Source organism: Octodon degus, unplaced genomic scaffold, assembly GCF_000260255.1.
Source record: "Octodon degus isolate 3935 unplaced genomic scaffold, OctDeg1.0 scaffold00012, whole genome shotgun sequence".
NCBI lineage: Eukaryota > Metazoa > Chordata > Mammalia > Rodentia > Octodontidae > Octodon > Octodon degus.
In genome coordinates this window covers 21,741,554-21,747,240 of record NW_004524588.1, presented here as the reverse complement: position 1 = coordinate 21,747,240, position 5,687 = coordinate 21,741,554, and positions in this window count along the sequence as shown.

The window sequence follows — 5,687 nt, the reverse complement described above, 5'->3', positions numbered from 1 at the left end:
TAAGAACGTGAGACATTCAAAAAACATGGTTTATAAACATGTTCCATTTTCATAGCTGTTCACGATAAGCATTTGGGTAACTTATTTGGGATGGTAAGCTGTTTATCTCATGAAACCAGAAGGAGAGGTCACTGCTGTTACTCTAAGCTCCTAACTGCTGTCCCCTGTATGATATCGTCCGCTTGCAGCTGACATGGGCAATTTTCTTTGTTTGCAGCATAGAAGTCATGGATTTCTTCTTTCTTCAGTTAAAAAGAGCTTAGAAGAAAAAAGAGCTTAGACATTTGGCTTGAAATTCTACAAAAAGGCTGAGGTTCATTTCTTACTACAAATAATAATGCTTTAAAACATTGTGCAGTATTAATACACAGAATCAACTAAACTAAATGTGGTTCCAAAAGAAAAAAATATACAGTATTATGGTCTTTGTTGAAAACCTATTTTTGTGCATTAAATGATTTCTTCTTGCTCAGAACTCTTGAAATTGCACTTGATGTTGTCCGGCATTTACGTTTTACTCATTCAGGTTGATGCGGCCTGGTAGTCCCTGCTTTGTTTTGCATTTCTCTGATGGCCAATGTTGTTGAACATGTTTTATGTTATTAGCTATTTGGATATTTTTATATGAAGTACTTCTAAAACACTTTTACTCCTGTTTTTAAGACTTGATTGTTTTTATTTTTCTTTGCATACTCTGGATATGATATCCTTATCAGATACTCTATCATATTTATTTTCTTTTAACCTATGGCTTCCCCGTTTACTATCTTAATGGTAGCTTCAATGAGCAGATTTTTAATACTTACAGTTTTCTATTTATCATGCTTTCTTTTACACCTAGTAATTTGCCTTCCTGCTTACAGGGTCTGTGAGGACCCCCAAGCCAAAGCCTGTTTTCTTCAGCTTTCTTACAGAAGCTTTGCAGTTTGAGCTTTTATGACTTGGTCTTTGACCATGTCAGCTTAATCTTTACATATATGTAATTTAAAGATAAAAGATCTTATTATAGATATGTTAATTCAGCAAAATAGTCTAAAAGAGTCCAGTAGCCCATAATAATATTGGGTCTTCTGCTTCACTGGCAATGTCAGAAATTGTTGACCTGAGTCCCCTACTGCTCAACATAACAGCATGGCTTACTTCTTATATTTTGTTTTTATACTTTTCTGCTGGTGGTTAAGACCAAGATAAAGCAAGACCTATGCAACAAGAGCTGTAGCTTTTGGATCTGATAAGGTCAGTTAAATCCCCTCAGGATTTATCCTGAGATCCTGTACCTTAGATTGTAGAACCTTTGTCAGTGTCAGCCATGTGGATGAGTCACAGCCATTGCTTGGCCAATGTGCTCTCTGTGAAAGCCTGAGAGAATGTTTTTTCTCCATCTGACTCTCCTTAGGCTCACTCTACATCATCGATCACTTTCCTCTTTGGTCCTATAATCTCCTTGATCAGAAAATTTGGGACACTACCGTTACATGACGTTACAGTACAAGTTCTCATATCCCTGAGTCTTAATTGACCTTGGAAGGCTAGGGCCAAAATGTTGGCTTTCCTTGCGGCCCTCCTTTTTCTCTAATGGAACTAAACAAAAAAGGGGATATAGATGAATGTCCATTTTGTATCTGTGTATTCAAAATGGTTAGGATAGATATATAGTTACATTCTCATAATGAATAGAGAGATTTGTTCTAATAGTGTTTGTAAATAGGATATCATGTCTGCAATTTGTACAGCAAATAACCACTAGGAAGAATATGCAATGTGTTAAATATTAGAACTAGTCTACCAATTTGGTTTGAAACTGTCTCATTGCTATTTGTTTCTCAATAAAATTATGGAAAAAATTCATAATAAATATTAAAAAAACAAATAAAATAAGGATAAAAGACTGTTTTTCCCCATATGAATTTTCAGTCTAACACCACTAATTGATGAATAAAGTGTTTGAATTGGTGTGCCTAATTCCTGGCATCTCAGTGTGATACTTGAGGTGGACTGAGCTTAAGAGTTGCCCTGGGCAGTACTAGAGCACAGTTCTGAGTGTGTGTGGCTGGGTCTACATCTGCCCCCCTCCCCTTACTCCCTCCAGGTAATTTGTCCCAGAAATAGGAGTGATGGATAATATCCTCTGTTCTGATCTGTCCTTATATGAACAACATGCTATCATAATTACATTGTCCCTAAAGAAATCTTGTTGAACAAATATTTACTAAGTACCTCATATCTGGTACAGGAAGCCCTATGAGCCTCTGGGCACTACAAATACAGAGCAGGCATAGCCAGGAGATGGGGTTTCTCTGCATGGACGCCCCCATCTCATGTCCTCTCTGGAGATTAGTATGCACTGCCAAGCTATGTTTCAGGCTCTACTCTAAATTCTGGATATGGCAGCAAACGTTAGACCTTCCTCTGTCTTCTTGGGTGGAATTAGCTACGTGCATGCACATTTGGTGATAAGATTCTAAGTTCCAGATTCATGGGAGAGTGAGCCGTTGCAGATTGGATGATAAAGGAAGAATGCACAAAGCTGTGGCAGTTTGTACACTATTGTAACTGTGAGTCCCAATATGTGAAGCTGATTGGATTAAGAAATACCTGACAAATCAGCAGAGTACACTTTTAGGTAAGTCTGGGTGGGTCATGGAGGGGTGACCTTGAGTTCTCTGTTTGGTGTTAGCCCCTTCTTCTCTAGCACCATTTCCCAGCCCTGTCCTCTGGCTCTACTTTCCAGCCACCATGAAGTAAGCATCTCCACTCTATCACCAGAGACTGGATGTCCTGAAACCTTAAGCCATAAGTTGTACCAGGCAGTACATCTCATGATGGGAAAGTTGATAATACAACTACCCAATTTCAGTATGATCTGTATCTGCCATAATACACAAAATGTGCCTTCAAATTGTGCTGTTCAGTAGTGCAGAGTGGCCAGCAAAGGAACTTTTTGAAGAGACGGCATTTGAGTGTCATCCTGAATAATACAAAGGTACTACCCATATGATCTTCTAGGGTAGAGATGTTCCAGGAAAACAGAACAAAATATTCCAGAACAGATGGGAGTGTGGTGTATCTGAGAAGAGAGGTAAGACTTTGGTGGCTGGGTCACAACAATGATCAAGACCGTGCTGAACAAGATTGGGCCGTAAGCCAGAGCTACACCACTTGAGGCCTTGTTGGTTTCAGTAAGGAGTTTGGGGTTTACTCTAAGTGTTTTCAAAAGCTTTTAGGAGGTAGTAATTTTTTAAAGTGGTCTAATTATGATTTGAAAAGATTATTTGACTATTCTGTACCAGAAGTCGGGTAAAGGGATTATTCTTAAGTCTGTGGAAGACTGCTTTTATCAGAATGACCTTAGAAAGAACTAACAGAGCTAAATAACATTGAAATTACAGGCTAGGAGCTTAAGGACAGTAATAAACCCACCAACAATGAGTGGTCAAGACACCAAAAACTAATGTACCAAGGAGAGTTGAACCAAATCTTCTGTGCTCATTGCGTCCTCTAGGCATTTTTCCAGTACACAAAACACAGACTAGAGATAAACAGGCCTTGTGGAGCTTTCAGTGAACTTGCTGTACTGGGGAAGAAGACGTTGGTCTTTGGAGTTCGTGAAGGAGGTGCATATGGGTGAGGACACATGCAGGACTACTGTGGGGTGAGAATGATAGAAATAACACATATCCCAGTAAGACCAAAGTCCTCCTTCAAACCAGCCTCATTCCAAATTGAATTAGAGGATTGGGCTACTAATTTCTAACAGACAGTTGAAAGACTTTGGTGGCTCAATCTCAAGGTAAACAGGAATGAACCACTGACCAGTTTAGAATCAGAAGTGACCTACCCGATCAGGGATTGGCCATTGGGCTTTGGAATAGCTTCAAATTCTAGAGCATCTGGGAGTCACTGATGGAATTCACATATTTTAGAGAGTCAGTGGAATGATAAACATCTTGAAGAAAATAAACAGAGGCAGTGCCTAGACACAGCCCACCAGGGCTCAGAGTACCCTATTACGATGGCATGAGCAGCCCAGGCCTAGCCCAGGTGCTGCAGGGGCATTCAGAATACTTCGCAGGTGAATACTCTTAGTGTGGGAATCTCTCCAGCAAAGGTAAGGCAAGGTCCCCCCACCACTTGCTCAAGTCTAAGAAAGAGAAAGATTGCAGAGAAGACCAACATCCTTCTATATTGGACATAGAAATGGGAAAATTCCCAGTGCTGCCTTGAGGAGTTGCATGAATAGGGTCCTTGCCTGAAATGGAAGGCCTGAGGGAGGAGCAGATTTTAGGGAAAGAGTAATTAAGAATTTTATGTTGACTTTATTTTTGAGACTCCTACTGAGTAATAGAAAAGTATAATATCCTATTAGTAACCCAGTCCTAGGATTTCCATCATGGTTTAATATAGGGATTTAATTTGGAAACCATTAAAATTATAAGATATAATTAAAGTGGTTGGATTTACTAAGACTGACTCTGGAGATGATATGAGTAAAGGAAACAAGTAGGTTCATGACCCAGCGCTGAAGGACTTAAGTCAAAGAAGAGAGAAGCCAACGATTAGGAGGAAGAGTTATTGCTGAGGTTGTAGAGAAAACGGGAAGGACTCTTCTCATCTCTCACTGACTGGTTTCCTTGGTTGAATCAGCCGGATGACTATCTGAGATTGCCATGTCCAACAATGCGGTCATCCCCCAGTTTTGGACTTCCTTGGCGAAGCTAAGATAAAATTCAATTTGAGATTCTTCCGCAGGCCTGATTTCTGACTGTGGTTGCCCTCCTAGAGATCCTTACTGTTTCCACTTATTTAGTTCAAATCTTACCAGCTAACAGTTAACTATGACAGTTAAGTATGAGTATATCTCATGGCATGTGTAACCTAATTCCTTGCTCAAAGTAATTCTAGACATTAAATCTAAAATAAATAAGGCTTGAATATTTCCCTCCGTAGCTTTCTTTGGGGCCTAAAGTTGTGGCACTGGAATAATATCTGCTGAGCAGATATTACCTTACAAGCTGATTTATTTCTTTAAAAACATAGAATTCTTATTAGCATGTGATATCAAGATAAGGCATGTGTGCTATGTACACATTCAAAAATTTCTATTTTATTTGTATTTTGAGATGTAGTTTTACAGCTCCTATCATCATGACAATTTTTAAAAGCAATTTTGTGTATATTCTAAAACCTTGAAGATATATTTTGACATGAAAATTTAGATACACATTAGCCTTCAGCTCTGATTTAATTAGTTGGTTTTAGTGTGTTTCCAGATTTGTAACAAAATCTGAAGTTTAACAACTGCACAGCAGCTCATATTCCAGGACTCCTCTCCAAGCTGGCACTCAGCAATCCTGACACCTCCCGCTGTAGCCCCAGTGTGTGTTCAAGTGTTCATCCCGCTGCCCGTTATGCAGAGCCCCATTATCCAGATGATAATGCCTGGTATTGAGCCAAATGATGAACGTGGTGAGGTGCCTCTAAAGCAGTCTCCAATGGTCCAGACTTTTGTGTTCATCCTTGTATCTCACCTTTGTGTAATCCCCTCCTCTCTGGTCCAGGCAGAACTTAGTGATGGCTTTTAACAAACAGAACGTGATGTAAGCAATGGTGTGTCTATTAGGAGATCTAATTATAAGACACTTTTTAATTTCTCTCTCTCTGTCTCTGTCTCTCTGTCTCTGTCTCTG